This window comes from Girardinichthys multiradiatus, chromosome 18 (genome assembly GCF_021462225.1).
Source record: "Girardinichthys multiradiatus isolate DD_20200921_A chromosome 18, DD_fGirMul_XY1, whole genome shotgun sequence".
NCBI lineage: Eukaryota > Metazoa > Chordata > Actinopteri > Cyprinodontiformes > Goodeidae > Girardinichthys > Girardinichthys multiradiatus.
The window spans coordinates 36,592,347-36,617,384 of record NC_061810.1 but is presented as its reverse complement, the minus strand read 5'-3'; the positions used below and the strand labels follow the sequence as shown (position 1 = coordinate 36,617,384).

At 38.5% G+C, this 25,038-nt stretch overlaps 1 protein-coding gene across 3 annotated transcripts in view; it reads right to left on the bottom strand.

Annotated features, from left to right (window-relative positions):
• Positions 1-25,038, bottom strand: part of lrfn1 (leucine rich repeat and fibronectin type III domain containing 1) — a 221,830-nt gene that overhangs the window by 79,217 nt on the left and 117,575 nt on the right. Inside the window, exon 1 of one of the 3 annotated variants that reach the window (XM_047392491.1) lies at positions 8,507-8,659. The exons of the other annotated variants lie outside the window; for them this stretch is intronic. The gene's annotated coding sequence lies outside the window, so the exon portion shown is untranslated. Of the gene's footprint in view, positions 1-8,506; positions 8,660-25,038 lie in introns of those variants that run through there. 3 annotated transcript variants of the gene reach the window in all.

The window sequence follows — 25,038 nt, the reverse complement described above, 5'->3', positions numbered from 1 at the left end:
CAGCTTCCTCTTGCATCCACAGTTAATCCAGTTGGATGTGGTTTGTCCTGATACATCACAAAGACTTGCTGTCTTGGTCACAGATGCGCCAGCTAGACGTGCACCAACAATTTGTCCTCTTTTGAACTCTGGTATGTCACCCATAATGTTGTGTGCATTTCAATATTTTGAGCAAAACTGTGTTCTTATCCTGCTAATTGAACCTTCACTCTGCTCTTACTGGTGCAATCAATGCAGACTGGATACCAGTCTGGTCCAATTTAGCCATGAAACCTCCCACACTAAAATGACAGGTGTTTCAGTTTCATTGTCCGGCCCCTGTATATTGGGTTACTCATTTTGGCAGGTGAAGGTAACAGGTGTTAAGTGCAGATACATCTCAGACTGTGTGCTATAATAAGTCTTTAGATAAATGGTTATATTTTTAGATTTAAAAGAAAATAAATGTGTTGTAAGCCAGATTTCAGATGTGCACATTTGAATTTAGTATAGTATTCTGTTAATACAAACTGTATCAAAATTTTACATACAAGCTCAGATAGATACATTCACCACTCACAACTTAAAAAGCTGTGACTTGACCACTTGCTTTTGTTGCCATCATCAAGCATCTGATGATTTCCTGGTGCAGAACCTGCTTTTGACAAAATGTCATAAATTACTAATAGAAGTTGAAGTTTAGGACCCTACCAGAAACTTCAAAACCGGCTCTGATGTGTGTGTGTGTGTGTGTGTGTGTGTGTGTGTGTGTTCCTGTCTTGGCATCACAGTGAGAACCATTTTCCCGATTTCACCATCAAATTGAGGACCGTTTGTACCAAAGTGAGGACATTTTGCTGGTCCTCACGACCTATTTTGCTAACGGTTAGGTTTAGGACTAAGGTGTGAATTGACTTTAGGTTAAGGTTAGGGTTAGGCATGCACTGGTAATAGTTAGGTTTAGGGTTATTGTCTGGGTTAGGCCATAGAAAGGGTTGAAAATGACTGAAAATCAATGGAAGTCAATGGGAGTCAACACATGGTCCTCACTACATATAGCAAAACAAGAGTGTGTTTGTGTGTGTGTGTTTGAAATAACTGGTTTAGTTTGGACAGAATATATGGGCGAAAAACGTCAGTTGACAATGCTTTTTTCCAGGTTAAAAAAAGTTGGGTGAAGTTACATAGCTGTATATAAGATGATCCCAGATGTGCAGTGTTTGGAAAGAAACTGTTTTAGATAAAGGAAATTGGTTTGGATGTTCAAGAAAAGACCGGATCTGCACAGGAAACTAGAAACTGGTAAAACACTAGTGTCACTCTCCACAGTGAAGTCAGTTCAACAACAACAACATGGACCAAAGAAGACTGAGATTTTAAACATCCACTGCTATTAGTAGCTGCCCACAAGATCAGGCCAAATGCCTTTTGGGGAAAAGTTTTATGTTCAGAGGAGAAAAGGTCTGAGGCATTTGGGCACAATAAAAATAAGTATGTTTGAAAGAGTCAAGATAAGGCTTTATAACCTAAGTAGTAAGTGTTCAGCAAGATGTTGGCATCATCATACTGTGGGCCTGTTTAGCTGCCATGAGCACTGGAAAGTAGACTTAAAAATTTGCTAAATCTACCTCCAAATTATTCACTCTTACCTCAAATCAACAATTTGATGACTGAAATGTGGGTTTTCTGGCAGAACAATGAGCTTGAACACACATTAAAACTGTTCTTGGAACAATAGAGCAGGTTAACATTAAGCTTGGGGAATGGGGTTGACCTCAACCTTACAAAAGTATGTGTACTGTGCTTAAACACCAGGTCTATCCTGTTAAACCAATTGGTGTAAAAGGGTTCCACCTTTCGTGAAAGGAGAGGTTAAGGAGGAGCTGGGTGACGAAACGTCTGTGTGCAAGTAGTAGTCGGGATGTATAAAAATAATTCAAATTAAATGTATAATTTCTGTTCTTATTTGTTTAGAAAATAGTCCCAATAAATTCATTTGCGTCCAATTTGCATACCAAACTTGTTTTAAAAACTTGTTGAAGATATGTGTCAACTATTGGTTAAAAAGAAAGGCTCAAACGCATGAACAGCATCAAAATAAATTTGATATTCATACCATGATAAGTTTATCTAAACAACTGCATGATGCTGAGAGTTCTACTCTCAGGCTGAGCTATTACAGAGCAGATTGTGACTGTGAGATCCTTCTCCACTAACAAAAAAAAAAAAAAGTCAGAGTGTAATGCCTTGGAGTGATGATGAGCAAAATATGTGCTCGGTGCAGTGAACCATCTCATACGTGTCACCTGCTGTTACGCTGGCCACGATTAATTGAAGTTAACGTGTCTCGTTCTTGAAGTTTAAACACTCAAGTTTTATTTTTTGTGTATACTTGACGAAAGGTCACCTCTTTCTAATTTATTTGCCAAAAGGAGAGCATGCAGGGGAGCAAGCAGAGGCAAGAAATTTAATCATAGCGTTACTCCGATGCCGAAAGCTGGTTCTGCCTTGCTGAGCAGCCTGCTTCACATGGCGTATACAACCAAACATGGCCAACAGAGCGTGGCTAATGATCTATGACGTTGACAAGAACATTTTAATCATAATACAGAGGCAAGTTTCGTTGACAAACATTTTGTTGATTGAGTTACTTTCAAGTGCACAAGACTACAGTGTCACACAAAGCAGGATTAATTTTTAAAAACAATGTGACAAGAGCTCATTTGGATTCAGGAAAGATAACATACGAGCCAGACAGGATCAAGTACGGAATTCAATAAGGAGAGTTATTGATCCCTTTATTTGAACTAACTTTCCTAGTTGCAGGGAGTGAATCTTGCCTCCTTTGGTGTTAGTAATTCCAATAATGTCTGCAGGAACTTGGCTAAAGACAGAGCTGACAATGCAACTTTAGCTGGGGAGCTGGAGGACCGAGAGTTTTGACAGGTGCACATCATTGCCTCACCAGTTCAGAGGACTATATGAGGGCGGCTTACCAGCACTTCTACGCCTGAGTGTTTTTGCCCTTCGTGGTAGTACTCCCTGGCCATCTACCTTGGAAATCTTGAGAATTGTTTGTGAAGGATATCCTGACTAACAGTTTTTTTTTTTACCTTGTCTTAGGCACCCAAGCCTTGCTCCTCGTTGGAGACCTTTAAAGAATACCTCAGACCACAGTCTGGACTCTGGATCCTTCCCCGGCTGGCAGCGTGCCCTGGGGATACCTCTGTCTGGTTAAGCGAACCCTGTCCACCCTCCAACGGTACCTCCTGGATCACCTAAGAAGCCTCAATGGAATCAGCACGACTTCACTGTTCCCAGACTCGCAACCTTCTCCCCCTGGTGGATCGCCCCACCCGAATAGTAAGCCTAATCTCAGATTTAGTTGTTTGGTGCCACAATGTGAACTCACCTTGTCGATTTCCCTTTCCAATCTGACGGCCTTCCTGGTCCCCTCGCTCCACGTATATTTCCTTGAGTTGTTAATAAATTGTTGAAACGTTTCTCCGTTTTGAGTGTTCTCTGCATGTGGGTCAGATTGGCCTTAAAAACTATGACAGTAACAATGGCCATTTTTGCCATAACTTCTTTTTTTGTTTTATTAGACCACAGAATATGTCTCCAAAATAGAGGTATTTGTCCATGATTGCATTTGCAAACAGTAATCTAGCTGTTTATGTCGCTTTAAGGGTAATGACTTCCTAGTACTAGTACTTGTTCTAGTGCATTTACTCGGTTACATTGACTTGTAGAAGTTTTAGAAAAAATTTACTTATAGGAGTAGAATGAATTATCTGAATGGCTTATAAATCCATTCAATATCATCTGGGTTTCCCAAATTGCATAGTCATCATACTCAATGCAAACTTATCCTTTAAGAAGAACTCTTATTATTCTGGCCTTAAATAAATAAACATGTTTTAGTAATTCTAACTGACCTAAAAGAGGAAAGGTTAAGTCTGATTTAATCTCAGACAGTAACAAAACAAATGATATGTCTTTTTATGCAGTGCATGTAAATATCAGGTTTAAAATGCTATTTATTATACTAGTCCTATCAAATTGTCTATAATGTTTATAAACCACATTTTCTAAAGAAAAGGAGCAGTTGTTGCAATGTTTTGTTTTTTACTTTCTTAAAAGGGTCTAGATTCAAATAAACAGGGTTTTATACCATACGGAGTGGGAAGGAACCAACCCTTTTATTGTGATTAGTCTAACTCACAAGAGCTGTGCAAGTCAAGAGAAAACAAATTAAAATAAACACTCTTCAGTCATATCACTTTAATGTGTTGCTCTCTGATCTATATTTCACCTGTCTCTGTGCTGTTTTAATGTCAGCATAGGGATAAAACTCTGAAACGACATCAATTTAGGGTGCCAAAAATGCAATACTATAATGTCGAACTGTAAAATGTTAGAAATTTCAGGCTTTAATCTGAGAACATTTATCAAGCGGGAAAAAATATCCCACGTTAAAAATGCGGCCTCAACAAATTGACTCTGGGTTGGAAATAAATTGTTGTCTTCTGACTCTTGACAATGTTTTGTTGATGCATCCATCCACCCACGATTTTCTTCCTACGCAGACCTTGCCACTTTATAACAATGTCACCATACTCTCCCTCCTTTGCTGTCCTCATAATTACCACAGCGCTTAGAAGAGATTTGTTGCCTAAAAGCAAACTATCCCCACCCCTTGTGTTACTTTCTGAAGTTTCTGATGGTGCCTTTCTTCTCTAAAGTACAGATAGTATACACCGGAATAGTACAATAAAAACATTTTTGCACAAATGTATGCAAATACAAGAAATAATAAGAAATGAGATAATAAATTATTTTCTTAAGACAGAAACATTGATAGCACTAGAAAAATTTGCATTTCCTGTGAAAATGCAGTGTGAATGCTGTAAGCTGAATTTTTTAGCTGAAAGCTGGCAGAAACAAGCTGAAATTGACTGCAGAAAATCTGCTGAAATCTGATAAATTAGTAGAAATAACAGAAAATGCAAAGAAAAACTGTCATCTGATCTGTTTGAGCAGGAAGACTATAAGCTATAAAACAGCTTAACAATGTAAAGTTACCTCACACCTACTTGTTGAAAGAGTTGTTGAAATGCAAGAACTGACAAAAACTTTATAAAAGCAGGAAAGAGCTGCCATAGATGAGCTGAAAAAGCATAGACTGAAGCAAAAATATAGCCTAAGAAGTTGAAGTCAGTGCTAAAATACATAAAAAAAGCTGAAATTTCAGAAAGAAATTAACCAACAACAAATATGCTGAAGAAACACAAAAACAAACAAGAAATTGCCTAAAAAACGCGAAAGTTTTCTTCAGCTAAGAGAGAAGAGAGGATAAAGAGAAGCTGATAACATTAGCATATTGGCTATCACTAGCATGAAGGCTGATATTAATTTAACCCATCTACCATGCAAAAAGCAATATATAAGCCAAAATTAGCTAAAATGGTAATGCTTACTACAGCGTATATTCAAACGTTTATGAAATTGCTGTTTAAAATTATTCACTCTTCAGCATTCACACAATAGTACTATTGTGTGAAATATAAACTAGAAAATTTCGGAAGACATTTAGACGGGGGCCTGCCTCTTGGTGCGTGCTTCTCGGACCACAGCCAAAGGTTGTGGGGCTGAGGTACAGAACCAAAGCAACAGAACGGTGTGCATCATGACTGAGGGTAGAAGGTTAAGATGTATATCTAGACCTGTTCTTGTTTCACCAGTAATCATGCATCCTTGCATTGCTTTGGCAGTTGCCAATACATAAAGAGTCCAGTTTAGAGATTTGTAGTAATAGGTGCCACAAGGCAATGGCATGGGGGTCAGGCCAATCACTGTTCTCCCTTCATTGCAATGGCAGGCCCCAACTAAGGAATGTTGAGGCTTTTATTTTGTAAATATCAGTGTTTAGACCAATGCTGCAATCTGTGTGAAATATGAAGGCTTTTATTTTGTAGGGTATGTCTAGGTGTTGTTTTGAAAGTCCAGTATAGTTGTCCTTTCAGGCCTGGCATACTTCCACTAGATATAAAGAACCTGGTTGCTATTCTAAAATCATTATGTATGCAATTATCAGCTTAAAAAATTACTAATACCTCTGGAAGACTGAGGCTTTAATTTTGAATGTTTCAGTAAGCTTTATTTTAAACGGCCAACATGGTCCTATTTCCAACACTGGGAAAGCTCCAACAGTAGTGTGAAGCCCAGTCTTGCAATTATTTATAATTTAAAATGTAAAGGCTTTTATTTTGTAGAACATGTTTTGTCTTATTTTGAAAATCCATCATGGTTGTCCTTTCAGGTCTGGGTTACTTTCATTAGTTACATAGAACCTGCTTGCTATTCTAAAATCATTATGTATGCTATTATCAGCTTAAATTATCACTAGTAACTATTAAAGATTGAGGCTTTTATTTTGGAAATTTCAGTAATCCTTATTTTAAAGGGCTGACCTGGTCCTATTTCCTACACTGGATGAGCTCCAACATTAGTGTGAAGCCCAGTGCTGCAATTTTCTATATTTTAAAAGGTAAAGGCTTTTATTTATTTTGTAGAGCTTGTTTTGTCTTATTTTCAAGTCTGGGTTATTTCCATTAGTCATATAGAACCTGCTTGCTTGCATCTGAAATCATTGTTTATGCTATTATCAGCTTTAAAAAAATAATTTGTAAATATGGAAGGTTGATGTTCAGTGTGAAAAAAGGCTTTTATTTTGTAGAGTATGTGTAGGTCTTATTTTGAAAATCTAGGGTGGTTGTCAGCTATGACTGACTTATTGTGATCACTCATGGAAGCTTCTGGCCTGAGCTCAGCCTCAGAGCCACTCTCTGTCAGAGGTTACTTAAGTTCACTGGCAGCTGTGTTCTGTTGCTATGGTAACTAATGAGCGCCCAACAGCTGCTGTTTCTCACTCACGTGGCACCACACTTTGTGTCTCATCATGGCCTGGCTTTATAACATGGTGGCACATGCTCCCGAACTACTGCCCATAACTCGGAAACCGTAAGAGCTATCAACGTCATTCTTGGACCGTTTTTCTCAGAATGGACAGGGGAACGTGTTAAATATTAACACATTTATGTTGAAAATATAATAATAAAGGCACAACACTAGGTGAAAAAAAGGGAAAAATGGAGAAGAACACAAAAATGCCTGAACATGCTCTCGAACACCGTCTAATACCTCGGAACCTATAAGGGCAATCAATTTGATTCATGCACTGTATTAATCAGCAGGCCCTGTTGAATAATCATGGAGCTTCTCAATAGTCTACAAAAATCTGTCTGGGAGGTGTGACCCTGTGAAAACATGGATAATTTTGACCATTTTTAACCTGAGTGAAGGTGAATTTTTCACTGTCAAACAAACTTACTTCACGAGGAAACGATAAAAGGTATCCAAATAATTTTTGGACAGTAGGTATCAGCAGGGCTCGGTGAACCATCCTGGAGATTTTCGTGTGTCTACATAAATCTGTGTAGGAGATGTGACAGCGTAGAAAAGTGGATAATTTTGAAATTTTTTAATTTCAAGCAATTTTGGGAAGGACAGATTTGGTACTCCTAAACAAACATTGTTTATGACAAAACAATAAAAGGTATTAAAGAAATTCCTTCACTGTGAGCGCCAGCAAGGGCTGAAGATTAATTGGTGCAAAGCTCATGTCTCTAACTTGAACGGTTTAGGAGAGGCGGCGATTCGAAAACGTGAGTTTAAGGATTTTTTGCTCTGATTTTTTTTACTTTGTGTTGCTCCTGAGCGTGTTGCGTGAAATCCGTTAGTCCCACATCAATGAGGGTGACATTTTCTGAATTGCGAAAGACCATCCTACGTTTTGATACATAATTTGTGCCAGTAGAGTGAAAATTGAGCGAGTGAGGAGAGTTTGTTCGTTCTTTTTCAGGTTATTCAAAAACCTAATGTACACTCTACCAACTGACGAATTCCGCCATAGGATTACATTATAAAATCGAAAACGGCAAAAAACTTGCATAAAACTTCAATCGCAATTGTAGAAGAACAGTAAAAGATATCAAAAAGTTGAATCATTTGAAGATAGCATAATGTCTTGTGAACATTTTAAAAGTTGAATGGTGTTTCTAGCTGAAAATATGCAGAAGTAGTGAGCTGTGAAAGAGCACAAAGTTTTAGCTGAAATTTGCGGAATTTTTAAGGTTTTCCATTCATTTCAATGGGCCAAAAATCGGCACAAAAAGCTGAATATTTTTAAAAGTATAAAAAGTATTAATACCAAAAGTCATAGCCATAATGTCCTAGATGAGCTGGACATTTTAAAAGTTGAATGGCTGAAATAGCACAAAGAATGAAGGAGGAGATATGTGCCAAAAAAGTGTTAGATATACATAATAATAATAAAGAGAAACAGGATCTCATAATTGTGTGAATGCCTTCAGCATTCACACAATTATGCAAATCCAACAAATACACAGCATGTCAAAAATTGTATTGTCAGCCTTATATTCTCAGAACATTCGCTGTCACCCACCATTTTTTACTGTCATGAGCATCCATCTAGATGAATTGAGTCAGCCCTCAAACAATATTGACAGCAAGTCGTGCAGATGTGAGCATTAAATCTTAAAATAAAGCCTCACAGAGAAAGCATCAAGCATCGTCTCTTTTCTTGGCAGTCACTGCAGGCAACCTTACATCAGCATGATTGAAGGAACTAGTGGTGAAGAAAAATGACATGCTGTGGCGCCTGGGGGGGGGGGGGGGGGGTCAGGGGGTGCTGCCCTTTATGGATTACAGTACGGCAAATTGAATTATTATCTGACCACTGCATTCTGTTATTCCTCTCTCACCTCCCGCCTTGTTTTGACTTGCACTCTGATGAAGAGGGAGCCATATTTCACCTCGCTATTTACATACAGCTTTAATAATCCTCAATGTTCCTACCCCTTCACATTCATTTTGATATTCCACAGTATTTACGATAAGGGGCTTTGCGGTACCCTGTGCAGGCAGAGGATAATGAATAAATTAAGAAGCAGAATGATGGTTGAGTCCTACTCAGAGGTCACATGTATCTCGCTGCCATTTTAAAAAACAGGCAGATTGCTGAGGAACACGACAGAAGAATCCACCAAGTCAACTCTAAAGGAGCAGTTTTAAATGGACAACCAATAGGGAACCAGAATTATTCATAGCTCCCATTTGTTGTGCAACACAACAAACATAAGAAACATAATATAAGTTTCAAAATTCTGCCTTTCCATGTCTTACCATAACATTTCTGTGCTATAAATCTTCATTGGAGTTCAAATAAAGTTTTATTGATCATATAATTGATCAGCAGTTGTAATTCAGAGTGCTGTTTATGCTTGAACCCTTTTTTAATCAACTTCCTGCACAATAGCATGCCCCACTACATTTCCAGCCAAAGGTGCAGTTTCTTACTGATGCCATTCTCATGAAAAGCTCACAGCATGAAACATTAAAGATGGCACTTTTCAAAGACATCCTACAAGGAGACAGTTCATTTGTTCCCTTACACTACAAGGACGGCTGAACATATGAATTAGCTCTGCTGGATGTGCAGTGACTGACAGACATACAAATCATAACTTCCCAAGTGTTTCAGTATTTGCACTTTGGCACCCAAACCTGTCTGTTTGGGACAGACAGACACATTGTTTGGATTTATATATTTATTTTTTTTACCAGATGTGTGTCTTAGCCCAAGGAACAATCCATTAAATCTTGGCGGTGGTCCGGATCCAGATCACAATCTGGATCAAGGATTTTCTTTTTCTATAGCGTCTGTGACCCTACGTTGGGTGGCAGAGGTACAATCAAGACACAGAACGTATTATTGATACACAGAACCATAAAAAAGCATTAGCCAGTTTTCTCTGTTTTTGCTTTTTTGTCATGTTTAAATATTTCAGACCATCAAACAATCTCGGTAAATACAAAACACTGTTTTCAAATGAGGATTTTATTTATTAAGGCAAGAAAACCTATTCACACAAGCCTGTCCCTGAAATATAAATATAATCATACTCCTTGTTAAGTCAAGACGTTTGGGAAAAAAGTGGAGTAAAAAGTTGTGTAATGTTGTATATCTGGTGTAAAATATTCATTTCAGAGAAAGAACAACATACGCAAAATCAAACATGGTGGTGGTACTGTTATAGTCTAGATCTCTATTGCTGCTACACTCAGAATGCAATGTGGTAGAAAACCAAGTCTGTTTATTACTCTCATCACACCATCCTAACAGAGAAGCATGGTTAAAACAATATCATGCAGTGGAAATATTTTGTTTTGCAAGGACAGAGAATTTAGTCAGAGTTGAGGGGAAGATAGATGGAGCTAAATACTATGTAATCGTACTATACTATACTATGTAAACTAATGTATTATTAGAATGATCCAGTCAAAGTCCAGACCAAGACTTTGTTTCCATACAGTTTCCCCAATCTGACTTTTTTGCAAAGACAAATTGGCAAAGATTTCAGTCTCTAGATGTGCAAGGCTGGAAGAGGAAAACCTCAAAAGATCTGCACCTGTAATTGCCACAAAAAGTTTTCCCCCCTCTGCAATGTATTGGCTCAGACTCTTATTTGTAGAAGATTTTGATAACTGGGAATAATTTTTTTCTACTTCAGCATTACACACTACTTTGTATTTGTCTGTCTAAATAAAATATGTTAACGTTTGTGGTTTTAATGTGACAAAAAAATAAAAAATGTGAAGAGTGTGAATACTTTTCCAAGACACTGTAAGCTAAAACTCTTCATTAAGAGTTATTAAATGTTTTTAGAATAAAAACAAATTAGTTTAAAGAAATGCAAGGTTTTGATTCTTTAGCACAACCACCAAACAAAATTTCAGGATGCAGACAAAATATTCAAGGGATGAATTTGATTATTTTTTTTAAAAGATTTTATTTTAATACCATTTTGAACATTACCTGAAATTTGCAGTGCATACTGTCAAAGGTAAAGGACCCATGGTGCAAAGGAATGTGCCCAGATGGAATTGGTGAGTCATGGCATGCTGAAGCCCTTTTCACACATCAGTTATTGGCTTAAAAAGGACGTCCTTGTGAACCCAATGGGGTTCCTCTTTGATAATTCACAGAGACCAAACGGGGGCGGGTCAGAGTAATGTCTGTGTGAGCTTACAAACCAGAAGCCAGCATAAAGGAATGAGTTTTGCACAGGCAGTGTTACTCCTTAGAGCGGTGGTCTGTGCATGGTGTCACCCCCTACCTACTCTTGCCACCTCATATGTGTATCAGCTATGGATAATCTTCAAACCACTGTCTCTCCACTATGCCTTCACATAAGAGACTGGTGCACAAAAAAGTTTCCTTTAACCACAGTAAGAGAAGGAATATTTGAGAGTTATTAAAATATGCCAGTCAGACAGTACTGTGTAAAGGTTTTAGGCAGGCGTGAAAAAATGCTTTAAGAAATATAAATGATGATTATCTATTTTTATTATTTTACAAAATGCTAAGTGAGCAAACCCAAACATACAGACAAAGCCATTAAGAACTATCTTCAGCGTAAAGAAGAACAAGAATTACTGGAAGTGATGGTATGGCCCCCACAGAGCCCTGATCTCAACATCATCGAGTGTGTCTGGAATTACATGAAGAGACAGAAGGATGTGAGAAAGCCTACATCCACAGAAGATCTGTGGTTAGTTCTCCAAGATGTTTGGAACAACCTACCAAGCAATTGAGTTCCTTCAAAAACTGTATGCAAGTGTACCTAGAAGAATTGATGCTGTTTTGAAGGCAAAGGGTGGTTACACAATTTAGATTTTTCTTTTGTTCATTCACTGCATCTTGCTGATTGATGTAAATAAATGATTAACACTCCCAATTTTAAAGCGTTCTTGGTTTACAGCGTTTTTCCACACCTGCCTAAAACGTTTGCACAGTACTGTACATTCAAAGCATATTACTATCACTATTGTTTTGTAAGCACTAGGTCAAATCATCTATAGCCATTTTTTAAATAAAGTCATGTATATTTGCCCTCATACATTAAAACATTTACAACTGTATCTTGCACAATGGCAACAGGAACACATTTTAAAATTTGGAAGCAGAAAGAATATACATTTCTGCCAAAGTACCAGGAGGAGTAGATGGCAGTGGGATAATAATTCTATGTGACACAAACAAAAGAACTACACCAAACAATACCAGCCTTGTTATTTAGCATCCCTGAAAAAGCTAACAAAAAAAGCTAGCAAAAGCTAACAAAAAAAAACCCATCTCAGTTCTTTGTTTTTTATTAATTCCCCTGCAACTGAGCACACTCCTTTTCATTAACTAACACATGTTTAAACGACACATTTGAAAAATTATGCATTTGTTTATTGATCTGCAGTATGAGCTTTTTATAAAGAAAATAGAGAAAACATTTTGGTCTACGATTTAATTACTGGAATTCTGTCTGGCATATTTGAACAAATTACAACTCATGCTCATATTTGTTAATCCGTGTTTGTGTCACATTAAGTCTGTCTCCGTAAAATGTCTTATCTTCAGAAAACCTCCATACTGGTAAGATCCTGGTCTAATGAATCATCTTGGAGAGGTTGTTCATGACAGGCTTCAATAACAAACATTTCAGGTTTTTCTTATGGTGAACATGACTAAAGGTATTCCAGAAACAGTCTTCGAGAAAAAGTTTATCTGACAACATTTGATCTCAAAACCCATTCTCTTAATATGTTTTAGCATGTGACAAAACCTCATGGAAGAGAAACAGCATTCTGAGACGGCTAATTATCAAGGAGGACAATTTGATATGTTTGGATCAATTTTCTGGAATTCTTATTTTAAACTTAAATTATCTGGTTGATTTATAGAATTTCGAAAATTCAACAACAAAATACCATAAATTCAGTGAATTTCAATGAATTTCAGAGGTGTATCAATACAACAGATAATCTCAAAACACTTTTCAACATGGAATATGTTTTAAAGCCTTTTTTTTAGTTATGAAATGAAAACAAAATCATTTGAAGTGAGTAGGTGCTGGGTTTGGGTTAGTGGTACACAGGGAAGCAGAATGTGTAAATATCAAACTCTAATCACTTCTGTTGTCATTTTTTGTGTCATTGCTTGGTGCTAAAATAAAAACAAATAGACGTAACCGAAGCATTTTCCCATAATGGAGCTTGTCTCAAATTATTTATTCCAGATGGCTGCCAAACTAATATGAAGTGAAAAGCTTAGAGAGTTTGCTTTTTTCAGCTTCATCTTCAGTGTGATTAGCAGACATCTTACACTGTCCAAACGTTTTAGTTAGGGGTTGAAAGCAGAAATAATTGGCAGACTTTAAAACAGCTTTAAATATCTCTGATTAAGTGTGTTTTGCAGCACTCTGGACTTGGATGCTGAGCCCAACAGGAAAAAGGTGGATAAAATGACAGACAGCTGGCCATTTAAATGACATGTGGGATGTTAACAAAAACTCCATTTGTATTGCAGACATCCATAAAAATACTCAAACAGTTTAGGGAGTGCTACCTAAAAGTTCCTTCACATTAATGTGACTTCGGTAGCACAATAGTTTGTACACAGCTGAATAATCACACATTGTCCACAGTGATTGAAAGAAGATTGAGCTCATACCCCTACTTCTGACAGCCTTTTCCCCCCATTTATGCTTCACTGGATGTCATTTGTGATTTCCTCAGAGATGTCGGTTGTTTTTATTCAACACCATGCAACATGCTGAATAAAAGCTATAATCACATGGCGCACAACAAAACAACATAACTCCTATGTCTAGCAGTGTATAGAGATGGAACAGCTGGGAAACATAGCTCACCTCCCACAATCCAAATAAATTTGAGTGCATTTTACTTCTTAGTGAAACTTGGAAACAATTTGACAGCGTTTATGGGAAAGAATTATCTACACCAAAATAAACCAGTACCATTCCTTGATCCCATTTTTAAAACTTACTGGGCATATTTGGTTGAGAATATGTCTAAGCCACATTTAACTTGTCCATAGACACCTACAACACAATCTGACTGTAATTGGTCTAAAACTGAACTTTTAGCAGACATCTAAATTTAGACATGTATTAGCCAAGCGGTATGTAATTAGCTGCCTTTATTTCTTAAAATAATATTTTAAGAAATATTATTAAGGGAATGGTAAAACATTTAAGGACGTATTTTGGAAAAGAGCCAAATCTTTCTGGAGAAATGGGGCTTAATGGTGTTTACTTAGTTATCAAATTTAGTAAAATGATGTTAGGGACACATTATTTACTGGATTGAAAACTAAACCTTTCTGGGTAAATATTATTTGGCAGCAAGCACTGTCCTTACCTGTTAGCAGTTGAAGCTAACAAAGAAGCTGATAGCTTAGCACCAGAATCAAACACACACCTTAAAAAATACCGTCAATAAAAGGGATAAAATGCATAAGCGCGTACGACGCGTTATGGCCGATCTTCTGTGTTTAAAATCACCCTTTAAATAAAGTTTGTCTTAACTTTAAAAACACACAGACAAAGAACACAAAACTGACATGTGTGCTGCAGATATTCTGCTAGCACCAAGATAGCTATGTTCAACACAAACAAAAACAAACTTCATTAAATGAAAAACATTTAGATCATTTCAATCTAAATCCTTCTATTTCTCTGCCCAAACACTTAACCTCATGAACTGTGGTGAGGAACCTTGTCCAAGGCGGCGATGTTTGAAGAAACGTCCACAGTCAACAAACTGTTAGCTTCCAGCTAACCTCTGTAGCTGTGGATGAAAGACGGCTCATTGTGTCCACCAACCACACTACTGTCTTACTTCCAGACTGGGAGACCGCGTCTCTGCAGGGGCTTCTCTGGAACACCGGTTGCTTCTGCAGGCCTCAGAGAGAAAGTTAGGCAATGCTTATACCTTAATTTCCCCTTTTTATGAATGAATACGGGTACGCAAACAGTTATTCACTCGTACTTAACTGGTGCATATGATCGCGTGATCTTATGACACTCTTGGATCCAGTTGAAGAGTTATGTCTTTTTGCCAGCAAAGAGACATCAATGCGCTTTGTCCTCTCTGACCAGTCTCTCAGCAGAGTCCCGGGTGGTAGAGGGCGGCTGTAGCAACAGCTGTGCTTTTATTTGGGCAGTGGCGTCACAGGAAGTACGCATTTATCCCGTTTCCTGGCTGTGCCGGAAGAAGGTTAATGCACTTTATGTTGAAAATTCCAGAGGAGTCCGTACCGGAGTTTAATGTTGAAATCCATGGCTGTGGTCCCAACAACGTTTTATTTTATAAAGTTTAATTCAGCTCCATTGCATTTAATATACTGGCCACATCTCATCAATGCAACATAAGATGTGTGTTACAAACTCTTGTAGTTACATACGAAAGGACATACAGGGGTTGGACAATGAAACTGAAACACCTGGTTTTCGACCACAATAATTTATTAATATGGTGTAGGACCTCCTTTTGCGGCCAATACAGCATCAATTCGTCTTGGGAATGACATATACAAGTCCTGCACAGTGGTCAGAGGATTTTAAGCCATTCTTCTTGCAGGATAGTGGCCAGGTCACTACGTGATACTGGTGGAGGAAAACGTTTCCTGACTCGCTCCTCCAAAACACCCCAAAGTGGCTCAATAATATTTAGATCTGGTGACTGTGTAGGCCATGGGAGATGTTCAACTTCACTTTCATGTTCATCAAACCAATCTTTCACCAGTCTTGCTGTGTGTATTGGTGCATTGTCATCCTGATACACAGCACCGCCTTCAAGATACAATGTTTGAACCATTGGATGCACATGGTCCTCAAGAATGGTTCGGTAGTCCTTGGCAGTGACGCGTCCATCTAGCACAAATATTGGGCCAAGGGAATGCCATAATATGGCAGCCTAAACCATCACTGATCCACCCCCATGCTTCACTCTGGGCATGCAACAGTCTGGGTGGTACGCTTCTTTGGGGCTTCTCCACATCATAACTCTCCCGGATGTGGGGAAAACAGTAAAGGTGGACTCATCAGAGAACAATACATTTTTCACGTTGTCCACGGCCCAAGATTTGCGCTCCTTGCACCATTGAAACCGACGTTTGGCATTGGCATGAGTGATCAAAAGTTTGGTTATAGCAGCCAAGCCGTGCCTGTGGAGCTCCCGACGGACAGTTCTGGTGGAAACAGGAGAGTTCAGGTGCACATTTAATTCTGCCGTGATTTGGGCAGCCGTGGTTTTATGTTTTTTGGATACAATCCGGGTTAGCACCCGAACATCCCTTTCAGACAGCTTCCTCTTGCGTCCACAATTAATCCTGTGTGATGTGGTTCGTCCTTCTTGGTGGTATGCTGACATTACTCTGGATACCGTGGCTCTTGATACATCACAAAGACTTGCTGTCTTGGTCACAGATGCGGCAGCAAGACGCTCACCAACAATTTGTCCTCTTTTGAACTCTGGTATGTCACCCATAATGTTGTGTGCATTTCAATATTTTGAGCAAAACTGTGCTCTTACCCTGCTAATTGAACCTTCACTCTGCTCTTACTGGTGCAATCAATGCAGACTGGATACCAGTCTGGTCCAATTTAGCCATGAAACCTCCCACACTAAAATGACAGGTGTTTCAGTTTCATTGTCCAACCCCTGTAGATCATGCTAAAAGTCCACGGGCACTTATTTCCTTCTCTCACTAGATCCCAGAGGCATATTCTTGTCATCATCAGTTCAGTTTGTACAGCTTGGTGTTCCCACTACACTTCAGATCTGTTTATGCAAATACACCATTGCATCTATCATGGTTGTTACTCTTTTTAGTTCCTAACCAATCAAATAGTGTTTTTCCCCCACACAGTGAAATTGTTATAGTTAATTATGGTTAATTCAGTTTAATTCAGTTATTATTTATATATTGCAGATTCACAAATAGAAAATGTGTCTTTAGGGGCTTTACAAAAAAAGCCTTTCTGGAAGCCCTTTGGCAGAAAACCACCAGCACTACGCACAGGAACTTCTGGAGACAGACAGACTGGTTGAGTGAAGGACCGAAAATATAGCAAAACTCAGAAATAAAGCCATTAACCTTTTCAGAATCTGTGAGAGGTTCAGGAAACTGAATTTTGGCTCCTCAGTGTGATTACAGGAGGCAGCAGGGCTACATCACACTGGCTGTCAGGTTTGCAAATCCAGTGACTGAGCAGAAGACGGTGGTCAGAGGACAGAAACATGGTCAGAGCTGGGTGGACAAAATCAGGCAACAGGATCTGAGGGAGAGGCTTGAATCATTGGTCAGGGCACAGAAGTGAGGTCATGAGCGGGAGGCAGATTCAGGCATTTGGATCCAAAGGCTAGGCAGAGAGGGTTGGTCAGGAGGCAGAAGCAGGGTCGTTTGCCCAGAGAGCAGAAGCCAATGAATTATCCAACGTGGGCGAGGCAGAGCAGAGAAATCCGTGAATCAAAACAAGATCAGATCAGGCAGACACGGAAGGAAGGAACGCTGGATACTACTCACACAAAGGATTTCGAAAATCTGGCACTGGTTGTCTGTTAGAGAGCTGCTTATAAAGGCAGGAGCACAGGTGGAGCAGATGAGGTGTAATTAGGGAGCTGGCAGGGAAGAAGCAGGTGAAAACAATCCTCCTAAAAGCTGCAGCACAGAGCAGGCAGACAGAGATGATGCAGGCAACGAGTGCAGAATCATAACAATTGAAAGTATCTGTAAATAGCAATTTTTAAATCTTGCCGCATTTGCTCAATTGGATTTAGGTATGGACATGACTAAGCTATTCTAACAAATTAATATGGTTTAAGTGTTTTGGAGCCTCATCCCAAGATTACCATGTATTGTATGTTGCTGCAACCATCTTCCCGTCAACTTTGACTTGTTCCCTTTCCTTGTAAAAGAAAATATACTTATGTTAGTGTCAGGCTTTTTCCTTTTTGCTTTTTAGATCTTTTAAGTCTTGGTTCAACTCCTTTTGTGTTAATTAGTCTTCCTCCATCAATCCCCCTGCTTTCATTCTGCCACAGCTGTTCCGCATCCCCTCTGATTAGTTAATTGGTTAATTTGTCATTTTCCAGCCCCGCCTCAGTATTTAAGCTCCTAGTTTTTGTTGGATTGTTCCAACTGCATGTGTTCCTTGACCTGCTCTCCCTGCAATTCCCCCTGCAAGTTCTCCCTATTTCATTATTAAAGAACTCTATTTCACCACAGTCAGTGCCTGCACTTGGGTCGTTTACACTCACATCATGACAGCTGTGCTCTCAAATTACTGATCTATGCAAGAATTTAGGTCAGTTATTCACATGTCACGTTCAGGTGAGGCTGTCGGAAGATGCAAGTCCTTCAACAAATCAGACTTGTCTTTGTGAAGTAATAACATCTTTATATTTGGGCGGGAGGGGCTCGGAGTAGAGCCGCTGCTCCTCCACATCGAGAGGAGCCAGTTGAGGTGGCTCGGGCATCTATACCGGATGCCTCCTGGACGCCTTCCTTGGGAAGTGTTCCAGGCACGTCCCACCGGGAGGAGGCCCAGGGGACGGCCCAGGACACGCTGGAGGGACTATGTCTCTCGGCTGGCCTGGGAACGCCTTGGGCTCCCCCTGGAGGAACTGGAGGAGGTGTCTGGAGAGAGGGACGTTTGGGCGTCTCTGTTGAGTCTGCTGCCCCCGCGACCCGGTCCCAGATAAAGCGGAAGACGACGAGTACGAGTACGAGTATTTGATATTTGAATAGTCAATAAATATTGCATAATGTTATGCAATTATTGTAAGTATATGCAAATTTTATAATGTGATAATAAAGTCCCAAACTCTCGAGGGGACAATGCTGTTAATTTAATTTTAAATTAATTGTGAAAAAGATTCACCTTTCCCTGTTGAACAAAATTCCAAGAGAATTAAATTCCCATTCCAGCTTGTCTTTGGAATCAAACATTTGATTTGCTCCTTTGTGAGGTAGCAAGTCTAGCTGGACTGTATATATAGGCTGCGAATGAGAGGAATGTTTACTTACCTCTTCATCATGAGAAGTCGCTCATTAGAGTGATCAGTTATCTGCCCCCTTTGTACGTTTTCGCTGGACTGAATCCATGCTCTTTAATAATGATATATGAGAGTAAATCTGAGGATGGTGGCAGGTCAGAGGATGTACAGTGGGGGAGGAGAAGTAACACATATAAGGTTGATAAACAAAGTAATTTAAAAACTTGTAATGGAGCACTGCTCTAAAATATCAGAATAAGTAAAATAACCTCGAGCTCAGAGGGTCAAGTGATTCTAGCATTGACTATTAACCTCCACTTTCTAATGTGTTAACCTATAATTGAGTAAGCCATGACTTAATCTATTACCAGAACATAGGATAAAAATAAGTTAAAAAGCAGACCTCATTTGTAAAACAACTATTTATGCAGACGTGGTCAGATTTTCACAAATTTTGTTTTGGTTTAGTTTTATATCACAGTTTGGCAAACTAATTTTTCACAGGATTCCAGAGACATTGTATGGAGCATGAAAAACTCTAGAATAAACCTTGCTGGAAACTGTTGGTCAGCTGCGTTTGAGCACCAAAAAAGGAAAACCCACAAAACCTTTTTGTCTCTAAAAATAAGATTTAAACTGTTTGCCATTTGTCCAATGGCAAAAATTAAACCCATGACTTGACAAACAGAAAAGCACTCTACATAACTTTAACTAACTTGATGCTATTTTGAAACAAAAATTGGACACAAGGCAGAGGTAGCAGGTCTGAGGTTATATAATATTTTAGAACTTTTCTAACAATCATGTTTCCTAATGATATAGATAAAGATTAATTATATAGCGCCCAATAATTCATACAACAAAAACCAAACAATCTTTGTAATCAGAGATCAGTGCCAACTATTCTGGAGGCAAACCCCAAGCAAAAAAGACAAAGTAAAAGCAGAACTTCACAGCTTATAGTTTTCTTAACATTACATTATTATCTTTAGTTTTTCCTGGTATATAAAACACTAATATTTGAAAAACTTTAGGAGCTAATATTGTACGGCTGATTAATAAATACTGAAACTATATTGCATAAAATACCTAAATTGACTTATGCTTTGCTGTTCCTAATGAATCATTTATAAAGTACTTTGCTGAGGGCTAGTTCATTACTTTAAGAATTATGATAATTTACCATATTCTATACAAACAACACTGGATATATTTATAACCTTGGGTAATTCTCATGAAGCCTTTGTCAAATGTATGAAACGGATAACCTAAATAAGCAATTAACAGCATCTCAAAGCAACCATGCTAATTACATTCTACACTATTTGTTTAGTGTTTATTTAAAAAGCTGTAACCTTTGGTTTTTAATTCAATTTTCTCTTTAATGTGTTCAAAAACCACTTTTCTTAAAATGTTTTCCAGAAGCATTTGGATACAGTATCTGGTGTTAGAATCCCACAAGAGACTTTTGGAGCTGTGATCAAAATTCTGTGTTTTAAAGCCAAAAATAAAACACCGGCTCCTAGTGAAGAAAAATACCAAGGGGATTTAGATGGGAATCCTTACAATATCAGTGTCCTGATGGCATAACAATAAAAGTAACATGGTTAAGATGCCAGGTTGTTCCTACCAATTACCTCTTGTAAATATAGATTGGATTTTACTTGAAGCATGAAGATGCTACTTTGAAGTGGAAACTGTAAGTAGAAATGAGAACTAATGTGAGCATTTTGCTTTGTGCTACAGAAAATAAGACGTTTTTGTTTCGGAAATGTGTCAAGTTATTATTATAATCAGTGACCTCAGTCTTTATGATTTGTCAACATGTATTTATGTTGATCAATGCATGTATTTAGAAAATACATATTTTATAAATTTTGTCTTTTTAATTGCTTAAAGCTTTAAATAAAACAACAATTTTTTGCATGCTGTGCATAGTCAAGTACAGCTCCAATCATTGATTGGATCTGTCTACGCTACAGTTTAAAAACAATCATTGTGGTTAAAGTGTCTTCATCAGTTTCAAATGAGTCGGGTTAAAAAGCTTTTAAAAGCCAAAGGACTCTAAAGGAATTCAACCTATGTAATAATATAAGTGTGGTTTGTATATGCAAAGTTGTTTGGTTTACCGCAGTAGCAAGAGTCTGATTATTGTGGTCCGAACAGGACGCAGACAGAAAATCTACAAATTGGACCTGCTGAACTTAACTTTGTGATGTTGGACATGTTGCCTCTGTCATGTTCTCAGTAGGGTACATGTTCGAGATGGTGTTATTAGCTTAAACATCCATCCATCCATTTTCTATACCCTCTTCTTCTGTATAGTCATGTTTTTTGGACTGTGAGAAGAAGCCGGAGTACGTGGAGAGAATCCATGCTTGCACAGGGAGAACATAGTCCATGCAGAAAGACCCCAGACTGGGGGTCTAACATAGGACCATTTTGCTGCAAGGCAACAGTGCTACCAACTACGCCAACTTACACTGCGCAAACTTAAATAAATTGATGAATAAGAATTAAAAAATGCATTTATCAAGTGTTAAGTAAAAGCTAAGTTCATAGAAATTTAAAGTATTCATTATTTCATTTAAAATTCTGAGTTTATTAGAAACAAAATGTTCACCCATCTGGAGATTCCATAATTTGTAAACTGAACCCTAAGTTTGTCTACTTTTAGTTCAGTCTCACATTTTAGAGAAGGCCAGAACATCTTGACATATTCAACAATCACGAGGTTCAATATTCGGGGGGTTTCTTCTTAAAACCATAAATAATAAAAGCTTAATACTATTTCCTAAATTAACTTAAAAATAAAAATGGATAATAAGTTGGCAATGATTAGTTAGGGCATACATTACCTAAATTGCCTTTAAGTGTATGAATGAGTGTGTGCGTGGTTGTTTGTGTGTTGCCCTGCGATGGACTGGCGACCTGTCCAGGGTGTACCCTGCCTCTCGCCCATAAACTGCTGGAGATAGGCACCAGCTTCCCCGCAACCCATTATGGAATAAGCGGTAGAAAATGACTGACTGACTGACTAAATTAATTGGTTTGATTATTGACTCAATGGATAGTAAATTATTTGGTAAAAAATGTTTGATACAGCCTTCTTTTAAAGAATCCTTATTAACATATTATTACATAGTAAGTAATATGTACGTAAGTAATACAAAAATTGTAGTGCAATTATATTCAACTGGAATTAATAGACTTTAGAAGAAATTGTCCCTAATAGACGTCAGTGCCAACCTCAAACTAAACCCTTATAAGCTGAATAAAAATTGATTTTTTCTGTACTTTTCAAATTTAAACAGGAAGGAGAAAACCAGAAAACAATTGACTGTTATAACTTACAAAACCCAAATAAATGGAAAACATCACAACAGCTGTTTTCACACATGAGAATCTGTAAACTACTTGGTCCTTAAGTGTTTCTTTTGTTTTTCTGCAGTTGTTCAGACAAGCTCTCCACAGCAGATTTTGTGGTGCAGATATGCTCTGAAAGCTACAGACATAAATGAGGTGTACGGTAATGGATATCTTGAGTGCACAGGAGACAGGCTGTGATGCAAAAAGCATGAAAATCACTGTTTATTTCTTTTCAACCCGTCAAGAATGGGGTATGAGGCTGACTGTTTGTGTTCATCATTAACATGCAGCTGTGAGCACATCCAAAACAGGAAAAAAGTAATATTTGCCAGAATATTTGCTGCTTTTAGGAAGTTCAATGTGAACCCTTACAGAAGGAGGATGCACCAATTAACTACCCAAAGTTTGGAATCTGCTAAATTTCTTTTCATTGGTGATCAGTAAATTAGATAGTGATGAGTTGAAGATTTTATTTTTTGTTCACTGAATGCATCTGAATGAAAGAATTCATTTTCAAAAAATTTCAAGCCATAAATGCATTAAGAAACATCATTTACTTTGATGCACTTTATTTTATTTGTTGAAAAAAATTAGGGACATATGCTATGATGCATAATCTTGTAATTCCGTCTTGTTATTTAATCTGCTACCTCTATCAGGATACTGCAGCACAGTTTTATGTGTTCTGATCAGTAGGCATAATCCAGTAAAAATATGAAAACAATTTCTATTTTTCATAATTAGAAGCTTTTATTACATCATTGCCCAATATATTTACCAAGTTCTAGGCCGATGCAATCCTTTATTTAACTTGCAAATGTAAAATTCACACTAGACAGCAGAAGGTCATAAACACAACTAATTGAAAACAACAGTGCATTTGCACAAAGACGTACAGGTAGATCCCAAGTAAATGAACTTCACATGAACTCTACTACATTAATTAGTTCTGTGTTGAGTTCCTTTTTTTGTGCAGTTACTGTCAAACAGCTTTAAGAGAACCTGATAAAAGTATTTTTGCCTAGATCTCACATGTAACAAGATGTCAAAGTGCTAGAGTCTCCTGCCTGATGCAGTTCATTACTGAAAAAAAGCAAAATCACATTGAGAAGAAAAACTGAAAAATACACATTTCATGACCACTGTCTAGCCAGTGTTTCATTTAACACCACACACTAACATCTTTTTTGTGGAAGATAATTCAAAGAACCAGATACTCCATTTAACCCCGTCCTTGCTAATGTCATTAAAGCATAAGAAGCTCTACATATTCTTTCCTGTATTTCCGGGTGAATTAAATTGCTAATGCCACGGTTATGCCTTTAAAGATGGTCATTGGCCATAATATGGATTATTAACTTTCTATTTCTTTGCGATTGCAGAATTATGGCAAAGAGCTGCTGGCCTGTGTAAACCAAACACTCCTCTTTTGCAGACAGGCATTCTGTAATGTTGCCAGCTAAAAGCAAGAAAAATCAATGTCCATTAAGAGAGCCACATTATGTAAAGCCCAGCAACCTGACGACGATCAAAGTTTTTTCTTTAACCGTGTCCTGTCCAGCAGAGTAGCGATCAGAATTGTTGTCTGACTGCCAAGAAATTACCCAACATATTTACTTTCACAAGTGGAGCATCACAGCTAATGCTTAAAAGCTCGGCTTGATATTTATAAAAGAAACTTTACTATAAACTTCTTTGGGAATATTTCAATTGTTACGGACACAGAGACTGAAATGAAAAGGAAAAAAGAAGCTCGAAAAGAGAGAGATGGGGTAAAAGGGAAAAAGGGGAGAAAAGGAGGAAAGAGTGGAGGAGAGAAAGAAGGATGAAGAGAATACAAGATTACACCCTGCTTGCTTATACACCTGCAGGTGTTTTTTTTGTTTTTTTTAACAAAATAGTACACGGTACTTATGAATGTAAAATGTACTTAGTGAGAGGTGCAGCCCAATATAGAACATCTGTGTATCTGTCAACACCTGAAGCTTAACACCTGTGAGTATGAGTGTGAACGTGCTTTGTATACAAGGTTTCTCCACAAAAATATGCAATAGTGAGTGTGAGGACCCACAGAGCTGCCCCATGGTCACTGAGGAGATCAGAGCCACAGACATCTAAAGGCCTCCCAAAGCACAGGAACCCCAGGAGAACCGGGACTACCACAACTCCCCCCAGAGAGGAGCAGTGGAGAGTCCCAGGGGAACCACCCAGTAGCGACAATGCAGAAGCCCCAAGGAGCCGCAGTAACGAGCCCACAGGCCCCGCCGGCAGCCGTCCATGCCCAAGCAGATCCAGCCATGGACCCAGAGACCCAAGACCCCGGGACACACCACCCCCCAAGAAGAGGCCCGACAGAGCCCAGGGGGCCAGGCCCCAGCAAGCAGCCACCGGGAGTAAGCCAGCACACACCAAAGCACCCAGGCCCGGACACCGAGAACCACAAGTACACCAGCGGGCAGAGACTCCAACCACCGGCAGGTAGTGTGGCAGGGGGGAATAGGCCCCCCATAATATGCGGGGGCCTAAGCTGATCCAGGAGAGGGAGCAGTGCAAGACCCAACCTGTCACAAAAAAAAAAAAAAAACAGGCACACAGTCACAATCACCCCGTCCCCCCTTTATGCATACACATAAAATCACTCGCACCCATTGTAAAGACAAACAACAATGGACGTCATACACTCACTCACAC